The sequence below is a fragment of the Helianthus annuus genome, chromosome 10 (assembly GCF_002127325.2).
Source record: "Helianthus annuus cultivar XRQ/B chromosome 10, HanXRQr2.0-SUNRISE, whole genome shotgun sequence".
Classification (NCBI taxonomy): Eukaryota; Viridiplantae; Streptophyta; class Magnoliopsida; order Asterales; family Asteraceae; genus Helianthus; species Helianthus annuus.
Genome location: NC_035442.2, coordinates 19305606 through 19319898, shown reverse-complemented (window position 1 = coordinate 19319898; position 14293 = coordinate 19305606). Strand labels below are relative to the sequence as shown.

Genomic DNA, 14293 nt, shown 5'->3' with positions numbered 1-14293 from the left:
CCCTCTGTTACCATGAAATGGCATTTTTCCCAGTTAAGGGCGAGGTTAGTTTCCTCACATCGGGATAGCATTCGTTCGAGGTTATCGAGGCATTGGTCGTATGAATCTCCAAAGATAGAGAAGTCGTCCATGAAGACTTCCATTGTCTTTCTATCATGTCATGAAATGGCCACCATACAACGTTGGAGGGTTGCAGGTGCATTACATAGACCGAACGGCATGCGTCGATAAGCAAAAGTTCCGTAGGGGCATGTGAAAGTCGTCTTTTCTTGGTCTTCAGGTGCTATTGGAATTTGAAAGTAACCTGAAAAGCCATCCAAGAAACAGTAAAATTTATGACCGGATAGTCGTTCTAACATTTGATCAATGAAGGGCAAAGGAAAGTGATCTTTCCTTGTTGCTTCATTTAATCGCCTATAGTCTATACAAACTCTCCATCCTGTGACGGTTGTTGTTGGTATTAATTCATTCTTTTCATTAGTTATTACCGTCATACCTCCTTTCTTCGGGACTACTTGGACGGGACTTACCCATGGACTATCGAAGATAGGATAGATTAGTCTGGCGTCAAGTAGTTTGATGACTTCATTTTTAACCACTTCTTGCACATTGGGATTTACTCTACGTTGTGGTTGTATTACCGTTTTGTAGTCATCATTCATTAAAATTTTGTGCGTGCACATGGAAGGACTTATTCCTTTGATATCCACAAGCTTCCAAGCGATCGCATTTTTGTGTTTTTTAAGAAGATTAACTAATTTTTCTTTTTCTACGCTACTTAATTTAGACGAAATAATTACAGGTAAATTACCATCTTTGTCTAGAAAAGCATATTCCAAACCTTTTGGGAGTTCTTTGAGCTCAAGGGGTGGGTCTTTAGAAGGCACCTTATTTTGTGGCTCATCTAGGTCAAGAACTTTAAAGGTTTGTTCTATGGCGACCTCTTCTTCAACAAAGTGGTCAACTTCTTCACTTGTATCGGGTGGCTCATCTTCATCTTCAATTAGGGGGTCATTATTGCCAAAAGGATATTTCATTGAACGCTCAAGATCTATGCTCCTTTTGAATGCCCCTAATTGAAGAGGTAGATTATTAAATTTCCGGTTTTTCAAAGCTTCATGAGTTTTTACAAAAGGTTTTCCCAAGATAAGAGGAGCGTCATCGAGGATGACAAAGTCGGTTGGAATAACCATTTGATTTGTTTGAACCAAACCATCCTCAACTACACCGATTGATTTTATTACTCTCCGATTGGATAGAAAAATGGGTATTTGAAGTGGAGCAAAATCACTAATACTTAATTTTTCAAAAATTTAGTTAGGCATTAAGTTAACACAAAGATCTTTATCAATGGTGACATTACTAATAAATGAATTTTGAAAGAAACATGGAACCGGTGTAATGTTAGTTTCAAAAGGATCTTCTTTTATTAGCGAAGTTTGATCGTTAGTTAACTTAACACTTACCATTTCCTCAATTTTAGTGTTAGTGTTTAACTCTTTTAAAAACTTAGCATGAGTGGTTACTAAACAATGGTTTTCGAAAGAAGGTAACAAGAGATTAATTTCTTCAAAATTAGATTCTTCTTGAATTTTAACATTATCGGCCTCACTACTCTCGTTGTTTAGCTCATGTGTCGGTTTTTCACTTATTTGTTCTTCCATTTTTAATTACTCAATTATCATTTCTTCCTTTTTTAATTCTTCTCTTGCGCGGGACTCCTCTTCCCTTGCGCGAGATTCTTTTATGCATCTTTCGATAAATTTGAGTTTTTCTATTATCCTATCGGCTATGTCGGTGATAGAGTAAGGATCAGGATCCTCATGGCTTGATTCCGGTTGTTCGGTCCTTGGTTCCTCATAGTACCCATATGAAGAAGATGGTTCATACCATTGTTCTTCATGATAAGTATATGATGGATAAGGGTCGAAACTTTGTTCTTCATAGTACTCATATGAGGTGGGTTGTTCACGCCATGGTTCCTCATAATAAGCGTATGAAGGTGGTGGCTCATATCTTGACTCTTCAAAGTATGAGTATGAAGGCTCATACCTTGGTTCATCAAAATATGAGTATGAGGGAGTAGGTTCATACCTTTGGTCTTCATAGGATGTGTATGAAGTCGATGGCTCGTACCTGTGCTCCTCATAATGGTTGTATGAAGCGGATGGTTGAAACAAGCTACAATATTGTACCGAGTGCGGGTTACCACAATTAGTGCAATAGCCTCTCATATAATCATCCTCCTCATAGGTGTAGTTGTAACCTCCTGAGTATTGATCCATAGGAATCACTCAACAGACCACAACTGAGTATCGGGACCAGAAAACAAAAATAAAGACGTAAACAGAGGATGGACACGGCCCCGTGTTGGGTGAACACGGCCCTGTGTTTAGGGTCTGTATCTGGGCGTTTTAATTAAAGTTACTAGTCTCGTTGGACACGGGGGCGTGTTCAGTGAACACGGCACCGTGTTCAGACTCTGTATCTGGGTATCTAACTAAAAATATGCAGCACGGGGGCGTGTTCAGTGAGCACGGCCCCGTGTTCAGGCTACTGTAAATGCAAACTAAACTAAAATGCAGAAAAATGTGTGCGCGTTTTGAAAAGGTTTTGAAAAACTGATTAGGCCGTTGATTTTAAGCTTTCTTAAAATCCTTGTGTCCCCGGCAGCGGCGCCCACTTGATGTAGTATAGTGTTGGTAAGATACCGAGGTCGTCCAAGGACACAAGAGCACCCATCGTGGTATATATTTTAAGCCCTTTTTACACTTTTTAGCCAAGTTTTAAATTTATAAAACACGATATTTACTAACACTAAACACACATATGGGCAAGTGCACCCATCGTGGACGTAGTATAGTGTTGGTAAGATACCGAGGTCATCCAAGGACACAAGAGCTTTTAGTACCGGTTTATCCTCAACGTCTAATCAAATCAAAATGTTAGAAAAAAGATTTTTAAACTAAGAAAATAAAACTAACTAAATGCTGAAAAATAAAATAAAAATAAAAAAAACAGATAGACAAGATGAATCACTTGGATCCGACTCGTGTATTAGTATAACCTTTGATTATTTTCGCACTTTTGCACTTGTTTAAGAGATTATCTTAGTTATTGTAGTAGCCCCTCTTTTGAAGGCGACGTTACCCTCAACCCAGTAGTTTGAGTCAGCAAGGATACAATCCTAAAGGGTCGGATTATTGAAAGATAATGAATTAAGTTATTAATGCAAATTATGGTAGGCCCCTCTTTTGGAGGTGACGTTACCCTCGACTAAGTAGTCTGAGTCAGCAGGGATACAGTCCTAAATAGCCGGGTTATAGTATTAATAGTAGTTAACTTATGAGGGGGTCAAATAGTTTGGATCCCCGCCATCCAATACCTTTGGGTATTGAAGGAGATCCTACTAAATTTGACCCAGGTCCCTTGCAGGACCTCTAAACGCTGAACAAGGGCAAGACCCTTACCAAACCGTTCCCTTAACCCCCGACCAGGTAGCCAACATACCTCCATATAGACCGTGGAGATATGAATGGTGAAAATCTTTTATTTTATATAGACAGTAAAATAATGCCAAGACACCACGGACAAACGATAAGGAAAAGTCACCTTCAACATAAGCAACTAGTTATTAAAGTCATTAATACAAAACCAAATAAAAAGTGCAAAAGATTAAAAATAAAAAGTATTATACTAAACACCTGTCTTCACCAAGTGATGTAAGAGACTTAGGCAAACATGGCCTTGATTGTCAAGAACTCTTACGATCAATCTTGGATCCCGAGACGACTCACAAACTCTATGATGGACAATGGATGATGGTGGTGGATGATGGTGTTGTGATGGTGGTGGGTGGTGGATGAAGTGTGAGAGAGGTAGTGCCAAGGGATGAGTTGCAATGAAGCCAAGAACTCCTATTTATAGGCTGAACAGAGGCCTGGGCACGGCCCCGTGTCCGCTGGGCACGGCCCCGTGCCTGTCTGACACTATCTCTCCTCATTAATTGTAATTCACAATTACAATTAATGCGCCTGCAGTACTTTGGGCACGCCCCCGTGTTCACTAGGCACGCCCCCGTGGTGAGCAATAGAAGCTTCTACAGGTTTGTCTTTTCTGCTTCTTCTTGGGCACGGCCCCGTGCTCGCTGAGCACGGGGCGTGTTCTGTCTTCTGCCTTCTCTGTTTTGCTTGGGAGGATGCTGTCGAGGGGTCGGGCAATCCACTTTTGTTCCTTTTCTTGTATTTATGTTAGATTTAGCTGCCTTTTTGCTTCTTTTGTTAATTTGAGCTCATTTAATCCTGAAAATACAAAAGGAAGACAAAAACACACTTTTTCCAATATTAGTACTAAAAAAGGGTTAGTTTTATGCCTCATTTGATGTAATTTATATGTTGCATTTTACACACATCAATGTGCTTTTGTGGAAACGATGAAGATGATTACAAAGAACAAGCTTGAAGAACAATTTTCATTTTTTATTCAGATTTATGATTCTGAATTAACTCTGATGTTGATGTTGGAATCTTGATTCCGAATTTCACATTGTCCATTGCAATAAGTTTTGGCTTTGATTTGATAAAGTTTTATTCTAATTTGATTGTCGCATCAACAACAATATTCTGATTAGAAATTTCTGTTGTTGTTGAAGATGAGCTGAGAGAGAAAGAGTGTTAGGAGAGTTGAGAGAGATAGAGAGATTCTGATTTTTTTATATGTATAAATGGGTAAAATTACAAAAGTACCCTCATGTGCTTTGCATATGACCTGATTTATCCGAAAATCTAACAACCCGTTAATGAAAAGGACGTAATATGTAATGGGTTTTACAAATAAAGGATTGTGACTGTAATAATTAAAGTTAAAGGGTATCCATTGCAATCTGATACAAACATAAAGGACGAAAATTGTAATTTACCCTTTAAAAAATTTCTGAATACGAACAAAGCTCGCATCAAACTCGTATATGCAAAGTTTTGAAATTTTATCTAGTTGCCGGAACAAATTGGTGAACAATCTTAATCAAACGAAATCGGAGTGAAAAAGGTTGGAATATTATTAAATTGATAATAATGACAACAACGTAGAGAGTCTTGAGCATTTGAAATGTGATAGGACACATTACTTTAATAACGTGTGCACTAATGCATCATCTACTTGTACATTCTAATCCGCACAACAATAATGACCAAGACAACTCTTGAAACGTCGACAAACATGAGTAGGTCATCACTATACCTTTGGATTTTTTAAACATTATACTTTATAAGATATGGCAAAAATACGTAAAAGAATTAAAAGTTTGTTGTGGGAAGGGGAAAAGTGTAACTAATTATCCATAATTGTGTTAAAATAAACGGATTTAAGTGTAATAATATGAGGGACTAAAATATAATTAGTGTTTAAAAGACCAAGTTACCCTCATTTTAGGGGTGTTTTTATAAATAAAGAGGGAAGAAGTTCTTATTTTTTGGGTATCTTAAAATACCTCTCACTCATGTATTATATGTATTATAATATAACTAGCAGGGTGCCCGCATGATGCGACGGGGCGACACTTTGCAATGGATAAAGCAAAAATGACCAGGAGTTTGACGAAAAGGAGATCCAGTATCAAAAGATGGTAGCTTTGATCAAAGAAGACGCCTTTATATGGTTAAAAATTAGACCTAATTGTCCATCCCTTGCAATAAAGGATTCTGAAGAATGTATAATCCATAAAACTAAGTCAATTAACTACATAATTGATGACCCAAAATCAAATGACAAATGGTTAACGTGGTACGTCCGTATGCTAGTTGGGTTCAATGGGGTGCAGGTTGCAGCATTAGCCTTTTCTAAACAATTCTCTTCACGAGCTACAAATATACCACTTCAAGTTATCTCCTTTAACTTGTAACCCGACGGGTTTCATATATACAAGCGCACAAAGTTACACTAAAATTAAAATAACCACACTTTCAAAATCACATAAGTATCAGACCAATACGTTAAAGAAGTTTTACTATAGAAATACGTCATTAGGTTGGCATTTCAAGCGTTCCTTCCATAAAGCAACATATTTTAAAAGAAATTAAGTAAAAAACTGGCATAAGGCTAGAGGGTATGGTGCCCATCCTCCCTTGGATGATGATCCGCCACGTAGGCGCCACATCATAGTCCTCCCAAGGATGGTCCATCCCACAAAACTAGAGGGTATGGGAGGATGGTCCTAGATGATCCTACCCTACCACTTTTATGTTTTTTATTTTTTTTAATCTTCTACTTTTTTTTAACATTTAACAAATAAACTAACAAAATATTTTCATTAATATTAAAAAACATTACATAAACTTAAAAAAAACATAAACTTAAAAAAATAAACTTAAAAAAAATAAACTTAAAAAAAACATAAACTTAAAAAAATCCTATTATATTAAAAAAAAAGCTACTAGTCTTCGTCCTCCATGTCGTCGTCTCGTCGTCTGGTTGGTTTTGAGCGTTGTTCCAAACCTTTTCTCCCGCCACGCGTACCCTTTCTTTCGGACTTTGTCTCTCCCTAACAATAACATAATATGAAAGTACATTAAAAAACTAACATATAATATAATTTCAGATTTATAAGGCAAAACAAGGTTGCTTTGTGATGAGAATATGGGTAGTCATACTACTGACCTAATATGGTTAAAACTATAACCCACACACAGACTTGTGTCCAAACTATCTGTCTTTCATCATGTGTGAACCTCACAAGTTTGTATCATCTAACCAAATCAACTTTTGTTATTATCTACAAGACTTATCATACAATTACCACATTGACTTTCACAAATTCCACTAGCAAAACTCTGTAGTTACTGCAAATTGTACTCATGGAGCCTAGCCATTGCTAATCAAACTAGTGACATATCATTGCATAAGCATATATACTATAGAAATAAATTTTTACTGATTAATTACAAAAGATATCTAAATGATTTTGCATTGCTACTCTTCCACATAATCTATGAGCTATCAGCCAAGCATTCTTCCATTCTTTTCGGTTCTAAGTCACAAACAAATAGTTACTCTCATATGCATGAAGTGCGCATATATACACAAACTATAAGCAGGTTTTCGGATTAAAAAACCAACAAAAACATACATATTTCATCTAAAAGTAAATCAAAAAGCTTCTAATGACGAACGAGTTCAGTCGATTAGAATGCCGAATAATTAGATGCGAATAGAGCGAATCCGAAAAATCAACAGTGTAACAATACACAGCTTCATCACTTCTATCAAATTATCACCTAAAAGTTAGCATCTAGTGCAAAATCATGTAATCATCCAACAAATCTAACATATTAGCGTAGAAAAATCACTAAAACAGTAAACGCAATCAGACTAGATGCTATACATGAAGTGCGCATATCTACACGAACTATAAGCAAGTTTTCGATCAAAAACATACAGATTTCATCTAAAAGTGAATCAATGTAACACCCGTCTAATTACTACTTGAATTTAATAATAATTCATGTAATTATACATAAAAGACGTCCAATTATAACATAAGTTCCATAGATATAGTTCATAAGCAGCAAAACATTAGTCAACTAACAACTATTTCAAACATTCATAAGTTGTTTAGCTAATTGATTACATTTCAAAACATTGTCTATTAAATTTAGATATCGCGGAAGCTTCTAAAGTGTGTTCGGTTCTTCAAAACTTGCTTGACCGCCATCCGTAAGATCCACATCGTCACCTAGGGTCAAAACCACTAAAAACATTAGTTTTGACATTAATATAGAACATAAAAACAAGTTCTGACATCGAAATGTAAAAAAAATAAAATACAAAGTTTTTTCTGGGCTCTACCGTAACTTACGGTATGGTCTGCCGTAAAACAGTAGTGAACCACCCTAACATCTTTGTTTTCTACCGTAAGTTACGGTGGAGACCGTAACTTACGGTGGACTCTGTAACTTTTCTATTTAACTATTTTGTTGATTTCACCCAAATCCACATGTCGTTTTAGGCGATTCTTTTCCTGTATGTCTGTAAATTCATTACGGACATGTTCATTACGACTATCATACCAAAATTTTGACTCACCGATCATACGGCTAAAAGCCACTTTACTATCGTTCGACCCGTTCTAACCTCACCCATTATTACCAGTTCGCTAGTAAGCCTATGGCGCCTCATACCCACCATCCGGGGTATATCATCACCTGCATTTTCTTACCAATACCATGGCTTAATGCTCTTGTGATTGTTATCACCATTGCTAACTATTAAGAACACCAATACTACAATTTACACCATTGTTTGACCCGTTGGCTCATCTTGTGGAAATCCTCCAACGTGATGACTACCAAACGGTTCTTATCAATTCTAACTCTACTAATTCAAGTAGCGATCATGGTCACTAAAATCAACACAATTTCTATTCTAAAATACAGCTATTCATAATTTAACAACAATTCATTTAATGTAACGGGTCAAGTTACATACCTTTAGTGCACGCCCTTCAACCGCAAATCACCACCGGCTTGTCCACTCGACGCTCCGGTATCCTTTCCTATAGAGTTCAATTATATCGCGTTTAGAACTCTTTTCAATCACATATCGCTTAATTGCCAAAACATCACAATTAGGCGTTTTAACTTCTAAATTCCAGTTTTTGAGCCTTCTTTGAGGCATTTCAACAAACACTTTAAGGGCAAATTTTACATGATTACATAACATGTCCCTAACTTATTATTTAACCCGAATTTACATCAATCAAGCTTTCATATATATAGGTTTTAACATTCAGATTTCAGAAATCTCTTCCTATGAACCATATTACACTAGAATAATGCTCAAAACCCTAGTGTTCATCATTTTCTCACAAAACCCATGTACTACCTTCAATGAGTTCATGAAATTTCCTGAATTTATACATGATTTCATATGTTATTGTCTAGGTTTTACTCCTAGACACCATATCATCCCTATTCTATTCAAATAACAAACATGCAACATCTAATTTCAGATTTCCCAATTTCATGAGAATTTCAAACAGAGAATTAACATCAAATTTTACATACCTTACAACCCCCTTGTAATGAGGATCACTAATCTATGTTCGGATTTTGATTTGGGACTGAAATTGGCCTTCAATTGATCAATTTTGTAGAAGTTAGGGTTTGGTGGAGGGTTTTGGTCGCCCCCTGCGTTCCTGATCGACCAGACACACTTTTTGTGTGTTTGGTTTTAATTTATTTTATTTTATTTTTACTAACTAGCCTAAGACCCCGCGAGCTTCGCGGGTGGCTAAACACCAACTAAACACATAAAATAACTTAAACGTAGAAGCGTTAAAGTGTGATTTGTTAAGCCTGATATTTTGAGACAGTTGAGCACGTCCCAATAGTACATCTACATAATGTTCGTTACAATTTTAAGTTTTTGTCAATTAAACCTTCATGATGTTTTCATGATGTCTTCTTTAACTCCACTGTCGCATTCATCCTCTGACATTATCAATTCCAATCAGGACGACTTAGAATTTAAACCTCTATTGCTAGATTATTAAAAATATACATGAAATTAATTTGAAAAAAAATAGATTCTTACTTAAGTGTAAGAACAACTCAAACGGGTTCTTAGAGATATCAACTGGTTGGCTACCCTCCAACACTTGATTTGCTATAAATCTCTTTTACTGTTATAGAAAAAAATAAGGTTAATAAATTAAAATACCCAAGATACCAATAACCAAAAAAACTACTATCCTACATCATCTTGAATTGCAAAACTTTATAGATTACATGTAGGTCTTCTCCTCAAATGCATAGCATGAATTAGATGATAGAGAGCTGCACAATTCATTATAATTTGAAAAATTTATGAAGAAATAGGTTATCTCCCGTGAATACTCACGGGTCGTGAATCTTTTTCTTTAAAAACAACAGATGTACATATCTAAATAGTCAATTTTTAAAATATCCATATGCGTATATTATAAAAAAATATATATATCCTTAACTTAAGAAGTGTAGGAAATCATGTCAAACGAACTCCGATTGAGCTTGTTCCAGCAGCATTGGAATCGGCTCGTCGAACACTAACAAAAAAACTCTAAACCCTAAACACTAAAGCTAACCCCTAAATTTAAACCCTAAGGCTAAACCCTATTAATAATTTATTTTTATGTAATGGTTATTAATGTCTTGTCTCTTCTAGTGCAATTGGACAATAACGCAACATGATTGTTATTTAACTTATTAGATGTTGTTGCCAATAAAGCTTCTAATAGGCATGCAAATATGCCATGGTTTTTGCTTCCATTTGTTTCCAATAATGGCTTTCATCCCATTAAATTATCACCCGGGTTGGAAAAATTTAGTTTTCAATAATAAAAGGTAAACAAACAACATTCGTGATCACGAACAACGGGTATAATAACCGGGTATGTATGTCAAAGCCCAAAATTCAAACCCGTCACATGATTCCAAACCACAACCATTCTAAACCCACTTTTCTCTCTAACATTAAATCATTCCAAACCTCCACATGATACCTCACTTTTACATTAAAAAATAAAAAAAACACTTTTACATTAAAAAAAAAAAAAGAAATGCATGTGTGTATGTGTTCCCACTTAAACAAATCGGACTAGTTTGCGAAACCAAACTGGACCACCATAGTCAACCTCCTACAACGTAGGGTGATCCGGAATTGGTTGGTTTGTGTTGTTGCATAACAACATTTATTCTCCAAAAAAAAAATTACATGCCAGTTTTAGTATTATTCTTATTGTGTAAGTTAAGAATTAAATTCATAATTTTCAAACCTTTTATTATTATTAAATAGTTTATCATGACATGAGCAGGGGCGGTTCTTAGAAGAGCCGTGGCAGGGCCACGGCCCGAGCAAGTTTTTCGGGCGTAGTGCTAATTTTCCGCATTTCGATCGAAATTTTTTATATATATATACTATGTTTGGCCTAGGCTTGTCAGGGCTTTTTTTAGTGACCGTGTCTTTCGGCCCTGGCATGTTCAACGGGCAAGATCCGCCACTGGACATGAGGCTGTTATTGTGCAGTTTTAACCAATAATTATATAAACGTTACGCTACGTTGTTACTTAATATTAAGAAACCAAATATGAGATTACATTTGTATTTAATTAATTATATGCATTTTGATCTGGACTTACTGGTTAACTAACTAAAATTTGAATATATTTCAAAAAAGTAACTATTTAAACTAACGTAATGAAAGTGGGTATTTTTATATTTTTTTAACAACATAGACTTCTATTACCACCACAAACAACTTAGCAAGAAGCTAAGCAAACAAAACATATAGAGCAAACACTAAAAGAACAAATACAAAAAAAGCCACATCCAAACAACCAGCTGCCACCAACCTAAGCCAATACACCATGCCTCTAACCAAAGTCAATATCCCGAAAGCTAAGTCACCGAACTGAACGAAGCTGGAACCGGGATTTTGAGCCAAACACAGACTTGGCCCCACACACTTTTAGCAATTATACAGCTGACTAATAGATGGTTTGTCGACTCCACATGAATCCCACAAGCCGCGCACCTCCCTCCCCAGTCAAAAAGCACAGAGTTGTCACCATATATACTTTTGTATGTCAAAATTCTTGTGGTTGAAGGTGTAGTTGGTGGTCAAGTATGTTGCTGCTCATCAACTCACGAACAACTTCTTTATTTATAACAACCTTTATTAGTCTAACTTAGATAGTGAGAGATTTTCAACCGAAACAAACTAAGACATATCTGTATAAAATTGGCTACAAAAACTTGGTCCTTATCACATCTGCAAATTAGTCCTAAACATATCAAGTACACAAAAGCTGGCCGAAAATATAAAAAAATCAAACATAGAAAACTTGGAATTTGACCTACCTACACACACATACACACATACACACATACTCACACACACATGCATATAAATAGTACATTGGCACTGCAGCATTTATAGAAAAAAATGTAAAGGTTAACCTGATTTGACTTGATATTTAATGCATTAGGAGTAAAAAAGGATGACCTCTTTGATTTCGCAAATATCGTATGTATCTTTGTATCACATAGTTTATAACTCTTGAAACAGTTTGAATATGTAATTTCCAAAAATGCCACTATATATAACTATAAATGTAGCTTTCTCCAGTGTTGAACAAAATAAGGCAACCCAAAATAGTAACAACACAAAATGAACAACTTGATACAATCACAAATGTTAAATGGGCCCAAGTGAATAAAAAAACTAACCTTTACGGCTTTACCAGTCACATAGAAAGGAAATGCCAACAAAACTCTTGTAAGAATCAACCAAATAAGTATGAAAGCCAGCCTAATTGTTCGTCAATCTGATCAATTTCAACAATGTCACATTGCTGAACCAAAAAATAAAGAAACTTTGGGAAAGATAAAGAAACAAATTAGAAGAAAACCTACGCAAACATTTTTGGTAGAAACACATCTTGCCATTTTCACCCTCGTTATAACCAACATATCAAACATATAAAGGAATTTTCACCTTTCATTTTCTCATGAAAATCCAGTGAATATATTTCTAAATTGCTATAAACTTATATAGGAACTTTGAGTTTCAACTTATTCATAAAAATCAGTTTTATTTTTAACATTTAAAGCAAGTTCCATTGAATTACACCAAACTACATGATTCTTAGGTACGTTAGAGTTGATGATGACTACGAACAAAACAGGTAGTACACTTAAATGCAAGTATAAAGGATGCCGATCCACATACAAAATCGAGTAAACAAACAGGTAAAAAGAGATTGAGTAACTAAAAGCTGAATAATATCAAAGATACCTGATCACTTTCAAGAGATTGTTTTAGTCATTGGAGTAAAGTCTTTTTATGGTTTTGATATAATTTGAAGAGGTTCACTTATACTACCATCACAATAGTCGATCACCACTACCCCTGTCATTAACCAAGGACAATCTATTGCCATACACATTATCTACACGACCTGTCACAAAAAACCAACCAAAACCCGTTTTTAATAACGCCAAAATACAAAAACAAAATGAACTTTTTTTTCTCAAAAAGATAACAGAGTGAGGAACAGATGTGGTTGGCCAGAACTTAGCGGCACGAAGCCATGAAGCAGGGTAGGCTGCATATTCCCGAGAGTACGGCTTCGTCCACTTATCAGGAGCACTTGAAGATGATGATGAGTTTTTTTGTAAATGCCATTTCATGTACAAAAGGTTAAAATCGTAATATTCTGTAACAGTCATTTGTCATTATATGCAGAACATCTTGACAAAATCATCACAAAAAGAGAATAAAACTTGACAACAAATCGTTTTTTTTGGGCTCAGATCTTCATGTTCGGAAAGATTATATTCAGAAAACATAATTTTACCTCGAAACCCCAGAAGTAGCGCCACAGTAAAGAGCTGCCAGTTGGCGATGATTTGTGGACCCAACATCTTTCAACTCATCAAATACAGTTACATTGCCTACTTCAAATATCTGGAGTTCGAATGAAAAAGTAAGTAAAAATAACATTGGAGCTAAATTTTAAGCAAATCAATGACAAAGCCCAATTTACCTTGATAGGTTTCGGATGATCTTTATTGTGGGCGGCTGTTTTCAGTATTCCAGCCATGAGACTGCTTCTTACAACCTATAAGACTCAAAATAATTAAACTATTGGTATATAATTTTTTTAAACACAAGAAATGTGGAAGTGGAAGCAAACCTCAAAATCTGCGGAGCGGGGTTTCCAATGACAACTGCAGTAGATTTGTCATCTTTACGCTTCAGCATGGCGAAATTCTCTTTGTAACAACATAAGATCCATGTTAACACTTCCATCTAACCACACACTGCGATCTAAAGAGAAAAACAAAATATTTTTATAAGTACCTTTGTTGCCAAAGATAATTACATATTATCTCAATAGTAATCTATATGTTGAATATAATGATAATCCATTAAGAAGTAAGACGGTCAAATTGATAAACTGAGATGATCCTTATAGGGAACAATAGAAGTTTCGGATGTTAACGCAAAATATGTACCTCTCTTCTAATAAGGTCACTGAACTGATTCAGCGGCAAGGGCTTCAAAGATGCAGGCATCCGCTTTGGAATTTTATTGAAACCATAAGCAATCGGCACGTCTTTTGGAGTTTGTTACAATAAAACAAATTTTACGTCAGTTATATTAAAAAAGAGGCATTGTTATTGGTGGATGAATATCATACAAAGATTTAAACAACACGATAACATTATTAGTAATACTAAATGTACTTCCATTCGA

General features: G+C 35.5%; 2 long non-coding RNA genes across 3 annotated transcripts; both read right to left on the bottom strand.

The window, feature by feature from the left end:
* Positions 1-6420: 6420 nt before the first annotated feature.
* On the bottom strand, positions 6421-9209 carry LOC110880876. 2 transcript variants are annotated; one of them, XR_002559490.2, is made up of 4 exons: positions 9060-9209; positions 8482-8548; positions 7625-7729; positions 6421-6538 (listed from the first exon to the last, which is right to left on the bottom strand). It is a non-coding gene; the product is annotated as an uncharacterized LOC110880876 (long non-coding RNA). The 2 variants fall into 2 exon arrangements; XR_002559489.2 differs by lacking the exon at positions 6421-6538 and having other exon boundaries at positions 7474-7729.
* Positions 9210-13397: 4188 nt separating this feature from the next.
* Positions 13398-13822, bottom strand: LOC110880874. The gene is made up of 3 exons (XR_002559487.2): positions 13731-13822; positions 13581-13655; positions 13398-13501 (listed from the first exon to the last, which is right to left on the bottom strand). It is a non-coding gene; the product is annotated as an uncharacterized LOC110880874 (long non-coding RNA).
* Positions 13823-14293: the final 471 nt, after the last annotated feature.